Source organism: Petromyzon marinus, chromosome 53, assembly GCF_048934315.1.
Source record: "Petromyzon marinus isolate PM22_M1 ecotype Great Lakes invasive population chromosome 53, UKy_Petmar_22M1.pri1.0, whole genome shotgun sequence".
NCBI classification, from domain to species: Eukaryota; Metazoa; Chordata; class Hyperoartia; order Petromyzontiformes; family Petromyzontidae; genus Petromyzon; species Petromyzon marinus.
The window spans coordinates 2,300,091-2,312,559 of record NC_133719.1 but is presented as its reverse complement, the minus strand read 5'-3'; the positions used below and the strand labels follow the sequence as shown (position 1 = coordinate 2,312,559).

The window sequence follows — 12,469 nt, the reverse complement described above, 5'->3', positions numbered from 1 at the left end:
GCGGCCGGGCGTGGTGCTGGCCACCCACCCTCTCGTGTGTGCCGTGCCGGCATTCATAGGTGGCGCTCGCTAACAGCACTTGCCCCCAACAATCTGTGAAGGCTACACGGGATATATTTGTCTTTGTGATAGATTATCCCATTGTATTACAACACGCGGTTGGGTTCCCACCTGGCTGAAAGAAATCGATTTTTCTTTGTTCAACGGAATCGCGATCAAGACAGGGCACGGGTAAATCCCCTCTCACTCGTAAGCGCTTCGTAGATTTTCTGGTTCAACGTTTTATTTTTCTTTCGTCCCCAGGCTAAAAGAGCGCTATAACGAATAGCGGCCTTCTCCAGGGGTCGCGCTAAGCGACGTGTTGCATGCGTTTTAAAGTTCAGAATGAGAATATTTGTATTCACGCTCGAGAAATCCGATGAGCTGTGAAGCTTTGTCAAACACCAAAACTCTCCACCAACGAGGTTCTCAGTGGATATGATCGCGCGAATATGAACGTGTCGTTCACCCCCCAACCCCCACCACCACTCGACGCAAGCATTGAGTAAAGTTTACTCTTTAGATCTTTCGGTAGTCACGTGGAAAGAAAAATAAATTAAATAATAGCATTGAAAGAAAAAGTGAATTAAATAATAGCATAGCAAGAAAATTAAAATTAAGTAAATAATAGCATAGAAAGCTAAATAAGTGAAATAATACCACAGAAAGATAAATAAGTGAAATAATAGCAGAGAAATAAAAATTCATGAAAAAATACGCTATTATTTAACTTATTTTCCTTTGTACACGTGACTTTACCGAAAGAATCCCAGAGTAATTCCTGCAGCCGCGAAAACTCCAAATCAAGTTTGAGTAAAGATCGTCACGTCAACAGAACGTGACAACTCGTCACTAGTACAGCAGCTACGGTGTGTTGGAAAGAAATCCACATTTTGTTCACGTGGATTTGCTCTGATTGTAAATTGTGAAAGGTACTCAGATTGTAAATGGTGTCGATTTGCTCTCCAACACACCGCTGTTGCTGTACTAGTGACGAATTGTCACGCTCCGTTTACGTGACAAACCTTGCTAGTTGGCTGCGTCCGGGTGGTGGCGGGTTTAGCGACACATTAACATTCACGTGGTCTCACCCCAACAACACGAAGCACCCAGGTTGTGGATGGAATTTGTCGCGATTAGCCTGCTACGCGTTACACCCTCACTGGCATCAACATCTCGAGAAGCTCCTCGTGGGAGTGGCACGCTCGGCTCACGGAGTCGGCGGGAGCGGAAGAGGTTGGGTAGAGGGGGGGTGGAGGAGAGGTGGAAGGAGGGGGGGAGGAGGTGGAGGAGGTAGAGGAAGAGGAGGAGGTGGAGGGGGTGGAGGAGGAGGGGGGGTGGAGGAGGAGGGGGGTGGAGGAGGAGGGGGGTGGAGGAGGAGGTGGAGGAGGAGGGGGAGGAGGAGGGGGTGGAGGAGGTGGAGGAGGTGGAGGAGGAGGAGGTGGAGGAGGAGGGGGGGTGGAGGAGGGGGTGGCGGAGGGATGAGGACTTTCGTCCCCCTCCCCCACATCCCCTGAGTAGGTGACGACTTGTAACCCTAACCCCTAGCCCCTACCCCTAATCCTGCCCATTAGCTCTCACCATGCCCCTAACTCTAATCCCCAAATCTAACCTCACCTCTCACCCCTAATCATTCCGCTACCCCTCAACCCTAACCCCTACCTCTACCCCTACCTCTACCCCGAACCTCCTGATCCCAATCCTATCCCTAACCCAAGATGCAGAGTGTCTGCTGCGGAGTGTAGCGAGTGGAGAGACAAAGGCGGCCGGGCTGCTGCTGCTGCTGCTCGCTCACGGCGCTTGCCCTCAGCAGTCTGTGCAGGCTACACGCGGGCTCGCGGTGTGGTCTAGGACTGTCGGTGGGGAGCGGTCACGTCGTGGTTAGTGCCGTGCGCTACGAACCCAGCGGTCCCAGTTCCATCACATCATCACTGACATCATCATCGTCATCCATATACAACCATCATCATCTCTAACACCACCAAAGACAAAGATCCCCCGTGTAGCCTTAACAGACTGTTGGGGCAAGTGCTGTTGGCCTAGTAGCACTTATGAAGTAGTGACGTGCGGTGAGGTCAATGGCTAGTGTCAGAGCCAGATTCACACACTGAGGGGGGCGTGGCCTCAGGGAGGGGGGCGTGGCCTCACTGAGGGGGGCGTGTTAGACACGTCCCCCTAAGTGAGGCAGATGTGATAGCTGCCTTCCCTGGTGCTTTTTCATTGCATGACGAGACCAGCGAGCCTAAATATCTGTATACACATACGTGAAATAAGTTGCCTGGAGTATGGGAGGCGAGGACATGAAATGAAGGGGTCTACAAACATTACATTGGTCACATACTGAGATAGTAACAGGCACGCGCTTATTGCCCGCGCTCCATCCAGTTACTGAGGGGTTGCGCAATCACAGGGGAGGCTGAGCTCGTCACTGCCTCACCTCTCGTCTCTCCCTGTATTTGCAGCGGAGCTCCGAAAATTTGGCGACTTTGACTCTAAAAATAATTGTAATCGTACAGAAATCACATTTATAACACAGATCAGTGGAAACATCTTAATATTTATTTGCTTTTATTATTTTTTATTGTACATTTCGTAACAGATATTTTCATTGGAGCATGACAGGTGAGGCTCTGCCTCGCCTGCCTCCCCTGACCGCACGTCACTGTCATGAAGGCCGGCACAGCACACGAGCGGGTGGGTGGCCAGCACCACGCCCGGCCGCCTTTGTCTCCCCAGCTGCGATGTTTACTACACACAGCCCCAGGTACTCATTCGAGGCTGAGTCGACCTAGGGGAAGATTCTCATCACCCGTTAAGAGAATCGTCGCTGGGTGTTTGTCGCGAGCGGGAATCGAACTCGGGTCGCCGGTGTTCGTAGCGGAGCGTGGTGCTCACCACTACACGGCCACTCCCCATCACCACCATCACCTCACCCCACCCCACCCTCACCCCACCCTCACCCCACCCCACCCCACCTCACCCCACCCCACCCCACCCTCACCCCACCCTCACCCCACCCCACCCCACCTCACCCCACCCCACCCTCACCCCACCCTCACCCCACCCCACCCTCACCCCACCCTCACCCCACCCTCACCCCACCCCACCCCACCTCACCCCACCTCACCCCACCTCACCCCCACCCCACCTCACCCCACCCCACCCTCACCCCACCCCACCCTCACCCCACCCTCACCCCACCCCACCCTCACCCCACCCCACCTCACCCCACCCCACCTCACCCCACCCCACCCTCACCCCACCCCACCCCCACCCCACCCACGGCCCACGCTGATCACGCCCCACCGGACCCCCCTAACGTGATCACGATCCCCGCCCCAAGTCGATTCGCAAGGCGCCTTCCCATCTGCCCGCATCGGCTGATTGCTTAACAACTCCCAGGCACTTGTCCGCTTAAATAAATCCACTCCCCGATATTCCACTGATGGGTGCATTTGATGTGCACGCACACACACACACACGGCATCTAATACTCCTGTGTGTGTGTGTGAGCAGACACGCGCGTGTGTGGTGAGTGCACGTGAGGAGCGGTGGCGCAGCGGTTAGCGCGCCGCGTTGCGAAATCCCCGGCGTGAACCCCCCGGGTTCGATTCCCGCTCGCGGTCAACGCCCGTGACGATTTTCTGAACCGGTGCTGGGCCTCCCCTGGGGCGACTCAGCCTCAAATGAGTACCTGGTGTAGCGGTGCGTAGTAAACATCGCCACTGGGGAGACAAAGGCGGCCGTGCGTGGTGCCGGCCACCCACCCCCTCGTGGTGCCGTGTCGGCCTTCACAGGTGCTGCTCGCTAACAGCAGCACTTGCCCCAACAGTCTGTTACAGGCTACACGGGGGATCTTTGTCTTTGCGTGCGTGTCACAATGCTGCTGCTACTGCTATCTGTGTGTGTGTTAAATGTGGGGAGCGGTAGTGTAGTGGTTAGCGCTACGGGGGATCTTTGTCTTTGTGTGTGTTAAATGACTTCCCCACGGTAGTAGCCACATGTGCTAATGGGACGTGCAGTAACATCGTAGCGATGTTAACATGCTGATGATGATGATGCTGATGATGATGGTGACAAAGTGACTGCGGTTCAGAGTTGTGCTGCTGCTGATGTTGCTGCTCCTGCTGTTGAGGATGCTGTTGTTGCTCGTGCTGCTGCTGATACTAGTGATGATGCTGATACTAGTGTTGGTGCTGATACTAGTGATACTGCTGATACTAGTGATACTGCTGCTACTAGTGATGTTGCTGATACTAGTGTTGGTGCGGATACTAGTGCTGATAATGCTACTGCTGATACTAGTGTTGGTGCTGATACTAGTGCTGCTGCTGATACTAGTGTTGGTGCTGATACTAGTGCTGCTGCTGATACTAGTGTTGGTGCTGATACTAGTGTTGGTGCTGATACTAGTACTGATAATGCTACTGCTGATACTAGTGATGCTGCTGATACTAGTGTTGGTGCTGATAATAGTGCTGCTGCTGATACTAGTGATGTTGCTGATACTAGTGATGTTTCTGATACTAGTGATACTGCTGATACTAGTGATACTGCTGATACTAGTGATGTTGCTGCTACTAGTGATGTTGCTGATACTAGTGATGTTGCTGATACTAGTGATACTGCTGATACTAGTGATGTTGCTGATACTAGTGTTGGTGCTGATACTAGTGCTACTGCTGATACTAGTGATGTTGCTGATACTAGTGATAATGCTGATACTAGTGATGTTGCTGATACTAGTGATGTTGCTGATACTAGTGATGTTGCTGATACTAGTGATACTGCTGATACTAGTGTTGCTGCTGATACTAGTGCTGCTGCTGATACTAGTGATGTTGCTGATACTAGTGATGATGCTGATACTAGTGATACTGCTGATACTAGTGATGTTGCTGATACTAGTGATGTTGCTGATACTAGTGCTACTGCTGATACTAGTGATGTTGCTGATACTAGTGATACTGCTGATGCTAGTGCTGCTGCTGATACTAGTGATGTTGCTGATACTAGTGATGTTGCTGATACTAGTGTTGGTGCTGATACTCGTGCTACTGCTGATACTAGTGATGTTGCTGATACTAGTGATGTTGCTGATACTAGTGATGTTGCTGATACTAGTGATACTGCTGATACAAGTGCTGATGTTGCTGATACTAGTGATACTGCTGATACTAGTGATACTGCTGACACTAGTGATGCTGCTGATACTAGTGCTGCTGATACTAGTGCTGATAATGCTACTGCTGATACTAGTGATGCTGCTGATACTAGTGATGCTGATGCTGCTGCTGATACTAGTGCTGCTGATGCTGCTGCTGATGCTAGTGCTGCTGCTGATACTAGTGCTGCTGATGCTACTGCTGAAGCTGCTGCTGATACTAGTGGTGCTGATACTAGTGCTGCTACTGCTGCTGATACTTGTGCTGCTGATACTAGTGCTGTAGCTGCTGATACTAATGCTGCTGCTGCTGCTGATACTAGTGCTGCTGATGCTGCTGCTGATACTAGTGCTGCTGATACTTGTGCTGCTGATACTAGTGCTGTAGCTGCTGATACTAATGCTGCTGCTGCTTTTGATGCTGCTGATGCTGCTGATGCTAATGCTGCTGATGCTGCTGCTGATGCTAGTGCTGATGCTGCTGCTGATACTAGTGCTGCTGCTGCTAGTGATGCTGCTGATGCTACTGATACTAGTGCTGCTGATGCTAGTGCTGCTGCTGCTGATACTAGTGCTGCTGATGTTAGCGCTGCTGATGCTGCTGCTGATGCTGCTGCTGATGCTGCTGATGCTGCTGTCGCTGCTGCTGCTGCTGGTGGTGCTGCTGATGCTAGTGCTGATGCTGCTGATACTAGTGCTGCTGATGCTGCTGCTGATGCTAGTGCTGATGCTGCTGCTGCTGATACTAGTACTGCTGCTGCTAGTGATGCTGCTGATACTAGTGCTGCTGATACAAGTGCTACTGATGCTAGCGCTGCTGATGCTGCTGATGCTGCTGCTGTCGCTGCTGCTGCTGATGCTAGTGCTGCTGCTGCTGATGCTGCTGCTGCTGTTGCTGATGCTGCTGCTGTTGCTGATGCTGCTGCTACTGCTCCGTGTGTCTCGACTGCACCGCGTGACCGCTCACACTGCAATAAGCTAATGGTCCCCGGGCACCTCCCCCCCGTGCCCCCTCCGCCCCCCTCCCTCCCCCCGTGCCCCCCCCCTCCCCCCCGTGCCCCCCCCCCGCGGCGCGCTATCGCACCGTGATTTGATTCCCCAGCCCCATTCCTCGTTACTTGGCGGTGTCGCTTGCCAGCAGCGGGGCGCGGCGCGGGGTCACGGGAGGTCGCGGGGTCACGGGAGGGGGGCGGGGTCACGGGAGGTCGCGGGGTCACGGTAGGGGGGCGGGGTCACGGGAGGTCGCGGGGTCACGGGAGGGGGGCGGGGGGGGGTCTCCTTGCTGCTGCTGTTGATGGTCGTGGTGGTGATGGTGGTCATGGTGATGGTGTTGATGGTTATGGTGATGATGCTGTTGATGGTCGTGGTGGTGATGGTGGTCATGGTGATGGTGTTGATGGTTACGGTGATGATGCTGTTGATGGTCGTGGTGGTGATGGTGGTCATGGTGATGCTGTTGATGGTTATGGTGATGGTGATGATGCCTTTGATGGTCGTGGTGGTGATGATGATGATGATGGTCGTGGTGGTGATGGTGATGGTGATGATGCTGTTGATGATTATGGTGATGATGATGCTGTTGATGGTCGTGGTGGTGGTGGTGATGATGGTGATGATGGTGGTAATGATGCTGTTGATGGTAGTGGTGGTTATGCTGAAGATGCTTTGATGGTCGTGGTGGTGATGGTGATGTTGGTCATGGTGATGCTGTTGATGGTCGTGGTGGTGATGGTGATAATGATGGTAGTGATGCTGTTGATGGTAGTGGTGGTGATGGTGGTCATGGTGATGCTGTTGATGGTCGTGGTGGTGATAGTGATGATGGTGATGCTGTTGATGGCCGTGGTGGTTATGGTGATGATGGTGATGCTGTTGATGGTGGTAGTGATGCTGTTGATGGTAGTGGTGGTTATGCTGAAGATGCTTTCGATGCTGTTGCTAGGTGGTTATTTCCAAAATGAATTCCTTATATAAGTCCGACTCATGAAGCTTGGGCTAGGCAGCAAAGTCAACAACAACAACAACCACCACCACCAAACAGTCCCAGACCACACCACAAGATAACAGCCTGCAGTGAAGTTGTCCCTCGCTACGAGACGCGCGACACATGTTGAACTCCAATGCAGGTCGCAACCCAAAGTTACAAAATCGCATTCGCAAGACGTGACCGCTTTGTCTGCGGCCCTGCGCTTCTGCCCCGGGGAGAGAGAGGTGATTCATGTTGACACGTCGGTATTCGCGAGCAATGTCAGCCATGATAAGACTTCTACACAAATCTGGCTGTCGCCTGATGGAGCCGGTTGTGATTACTGGCGAAACGTCGTTACTCAGATTGTAAATGTTGTGGCTTGGCTCTCCAACACACAACCGGTGTGCTGTACTAGTATACTACACTATATATTACACTATACACTACACTATACACTACACTACTATACACCACACTATACACTACACTACTATACACTACACTATACACTACACTACTATACACTACACTATACACTACACTATACACTACACTATACACTACACTATACACTACACTACTATACACCACACTATACACTACACTACTATACACTACACTACTATACACTACACTATACACTACACTACTATACAATACACTACTTTACACTACACTACGATACAATACACTACTATACACTACACTACTATACACTACACTATACACTACACTACTATACATTACAATACACTACACTATACACTACACTATGCACTACACTACACTATACACTACACTATACACTACACTATACACTACTATACACTACACTATACACTACACTATACACTACACTATACACTACACTATACACTACTATACACTATACATTAGTGCTGTACTCGTGACGAATTGGCCACGTTCTGTTTACGTGACAACCCTCGCTAGTTGGCTGCGTCGGGTGGTGGCGGCTATTAACGACACATTTACGCGCTCTAACCCAAAGCAACTCTGTTATGGACAATATAACATATTAATATAGTTCATTTCTTCTTGCGAAGGAACTTAATATCGACGTTGGAGCTGCAACGCGAGTGGACGGGGGGGGAGCGGGTCGAGGCGTTGTCCTGGAGGTGGGGGAGGGGTGGCATTTAAACATGTCACCGGCAGACGAGAAGCCCTCTCTGTCGTCTCGGGTTTCACAACGGGGACAGCGAAGCGAGCCGCAGGTGATGCGCCCCAATAGGAGGACGCCGTGGATTGCAACGGCGACCCAGCCCAGAGCTCCGCCTTGCGTCGAATGGCCTGAGGTTGGATTTCAAGCGGAGGTCGCGATGGCGGTGGGGCCTGTACGGTACATCCAGTGGGAGCCGAGGATGCGGACTAGTACAGCGGGTTCAGTGTGTGCAGTGTTTCATTAGTCGCTGCGTTGTGAGCAGCATCGCGGGGAGTCAAGCAGTGGCAGAACGATAGCTTCCACAGTTTTGCGAGCGCAATCTAATGGGAATACACTATTGGATTCCATATGAAGAGCCACGTTGTTATTCTTTGATTTTCTTTTTTGAGATGTGATCAGCATGGGGGGGGGGGGGGGGGAGGAGGGTTGGAATGTAAGCAGTTTTGAATCTACCAATGAAACGCAACTAGTTGAAGCACTCCGTTTGTTCAATGATGTCGTTTCTCGCGTCCGTAGTGGGTAAAGGTGTCTCAAATTTCACACTTAACTTCTCATTTAGCAATCTTTGTAAGAACGATCTTCGTGGTCTTTTGAGGATTTAGAAGTAATTTCTATTGATGGCAATTGATATTCGATTGGGTCGAAATCATAGTGGAGACGTTGATAGGGCAAGGACTGATTTCGACATTGAGTGCCTCATCGGTAGCACAGTCAGGCTCTGCTTGACCCAATGCTGGTGAACTTCCAGATGGTTATAGGCAAGGACCCCTCGCACTGCTAACATCTCCTATATACCGCGGCACCGCAGGAAAGTTAACTACCTCGCCTGGTATACAGGAGGTCTGTGTCTCACTCTGTAATCATCATCACGGTGGCTATGAGATGTTAACTACCTCATCTGGTATACAGGAGGTCTGTGTCTCACTCTGTAATCATCATCACGGTGGCTATGAGATGTTAACTACCTCATCTGGTATACAGGAGGTCTGTGTCTCACTCTGTAATCATCATCACGGTGGCTATGAGATGTTCACTACCTCGCCTGGTACACAGGAGGTCTGTGTCTCACTCTGTAATCATCATCACGGTGGCTAGGAGATGTTAACTACCTCGCCTGGTATACAGGAGGTCTGTGTCTCACTCTGTAATCATCATCACGGTGGCTATGAGATGTTAACTACCTCGCCTGGTATACAGGAGGTATGTGTCTCTCTCTGTAATCATCATCACGGTGGCTATGAGATGTTAACTACCTCGCCTGGTATACAGAAGGTATGTGTCTCACTCTGTAATCATCATCACGGTGGCTAGGAGATGTTAACTACCTCGCCTGGTATACAGGAGGTCTGTGTCTCACTCTGTAATCATCATCACGGTGGCTATGATATGTTAACTACCTCGCCTGGTACACAGGAGGTCGTGGGTTCAAATCCCGACCCTGGCGCCTGCTGCTGCTGCTGTATATTTGGAGTCTGTGTGCGTCTCGCTCTCTCTCTCTCCCCGTGGTCGCGTGGATTTTTCGTCGGGTCCCTCCGGGTTATCCCCTCCACATTTACAATCGACATCGCGTGCTTTAGAGTAATTTCGGCCGCTGCTGGACATTTTCTACACGACGGCGACGGCGATGATGACGATGATTCGCCGCCGCTTCCTTGAGCCATCATTGGTGATGGCCAGGTCGCTTTGTTTAAGAAGAGGAAGAAGAGGAAGATGAAGAAGCTGAAGAGGAAGAGGAAGAAATAAGAAGAGAGCTACCCAGCTCAGTGGGGAGTGGTACAATACAACTCTTGCAGTGGTCTGTCCGAGGGGGCTCCTCGGGTGGACAACTCGGGGCACAACGCGATTGAGGAGCGCCACCGTCGACGAGTGGACGAGCAGCAGCAGCACCACCAGAAAACAATCCGAATCAGCGTCTTTATTTATCGTGGAGAAATCCGATGAGCTATGAAGCTCTTTTTTTTTTTACTCACAGATGTCCACTTGGTAGGTGTGGCTCAGAAAATAACGACAATAACCAACAACTACAACAACGAAATAATGCTTGAAACAAGATCCGAGTGCAAAGTGGAGGCAAAATGAAACCAAATCACTCCAAATGAAATGTGTAAAATAGATAAAGTATACAAGTTACATTTGCATAAGAACATCAATTCTCAAGCGTGTACACGGAAGAAGAGTGCTCCCTTTGGGCTGCACGTCTTTACGGCTTCATGGAATTCTCGCAGGCCGAGTCATTATTTTTTGTGTGACTGAAATGCTGATCGCGATGATGCAGTTAATGATGCTGCTGCTGCTGATGATGATGCTGCTGGGCTAAACAAACGATGCAACTGCGTTGGTGAGGCTGTGGCTACTGCTTGCTTGCAAATGCACAGTCGATAAAAACAACCGCTCAACGCGGTCCATGTCAACAGCAATGCTGCCAGTGTACCATGCATATGAGGACCATTGCCCGAAACGTCGCCTGTTATATTAATACACATACACGTGCAAGGATGGCGTTGTTGACGGAAGCGGGGGATGCAGGCGGGTCCCCAGGGTCCGGGTCCCCAGGGGTCCCGGTCTCTGTGTCTCTGGCTTAATGGGCATCCGGATGACAGGGTCTCTGAGTCTCTGGGTCTCTGGGTCTCTGAGTCTCTGGGTCTCTGGGTCTCTGAGTCTCTGGGTCTCTGGGTCTCTGGGTCTCTGAGTCTCTGGGACTCTGGGTCTCTGAGTCTCTGGGTCTCTGGGACTCTGAGTCTCTGGGTCTCTGAGTCTCTGGGTCTCTGAGTCTCTGAGTCTCTGGGTCTCTGAGTCTCTGAGTCTCTGGGTCTCTGGATCTCTGGGACTCTGGGTCTCTGGGTCTCTGGGTCTCTGAGTCTCTGAGTATCTGAGTCTCTGGGTCTCTGGGTCTCTGGGTCTCTGAGTCTCTGGGTCTCTGGGTCTCTGGGACCCTGGGTCTATGAGTCTCTGAGTCTCTGGGTCTCTGGTTCTCTGGGTCTCTGAGTCTCTGAGTCTCTGGGTCTCTGGGTCTCTGGGTCTCTGGGTCTCTGAGTCTCTGGGTCTCTGAGTCTCTGGGTCTCTGGGACCCTGGGTCGCTGGGTCTCTGGGTCTCTGAGTCTCTGGATCTGTGAGTCTCTGGGTCTATGGGACGCTGGGTCTCTGAGTCTCTGGGTCTCTGGGACCCTGGGTCTCTGAGTCTCTGGGTCTCTGAGTCTCTGGGTCTCTGGGTCTCTGAGTCTCTGAGTCTCTGGGTCTCTGAGTCTCTGAGTCTCTCTGTCTCTGGGTATCTGAGACTCTGTGTCTCTTGGTCTCTGTGTCTCTGGGACCCTGGGTCTCTGAGTCTCTGAGTCTCTGGGTCTCTGAGTCTCTGGGTCTCTGGGACCCTGGGTCTCTGGGTCTCTGAGTCTCTGGATCTGTGAGTCTCTGGGTCTCTGAGTCTCTGGGTCTCTGAGTCTCTGGGTCTCTGAGTCTCTGAGTTTCTGGGTCTCTGGGTCTCTGGGTCTCTGAGTCTCTGGGTCTCTGAGTCTCTGGGTCTCTGAGACTCTGGGTCTCATGAGTCGCTGGGTCTCTGGGTCTCTGGGTCTCTGGGACCCTGGGTCTCTGATTCTCTGGGTCTCTGGGACCCAGGGTCTCTGAGTTTCTGGGTCTCTGAGTCTCTGGGTCTCTGAGTCTCTGGGTTTCTGAGTCTCTGGGTCTCTGGGTCTCTGGATCTGTGAGTCCCTGGGTCTCTGGGACCCAGGGTCTCTGAGTCTTTGGGTCTCTGAATCTCTGGGTCTCTGAGTCTCTGGGAGACTGGGTCTCTGGGTCTCTGGGTGTCTGGGACGCTGGGTCTCTGGGTCTCTGAGTCTCTGGGTCTCTGGGTCTCTGAGTATCTGGGTCTCTGAGTCTCTGGGTCTCTGGGACCCTGGGTCTCTGGGTCTCTGAGTCTCTGGGTCTCTGGGTCTCTGAGTCTCTGGATCTTTGGGTCTCTGGGTCTCTGGGTATATGTGTCTCTGGGACCCTGGGTCCCTGGGTTTCTGGGTCTGTGGTTCTCTGAGACTTTGAGTCTCTGGGTCTCTGAGTCTCTGGGTCTCTGGGACCCTGGGTCTCTGGGTCTCTGAGTCTCTGGGTCTCTGAGTCTACGGGTCTCTGGGTC

At 51.9% G+C, this 12,469-nt stretch overlaps 1 pseudogene; it reads right to left on the bottom strand.

The window, feature by feature from the left end:
- Positions 1-9,486: 9,486 nt before the first annotated feature.
- Positions 9,487-11,888, bottom strand: LOC142905377 (uncharacterized; annotated as a pseudogene).
- Positions 11,889-12,469: the final 581 nt, after the last annotated feature.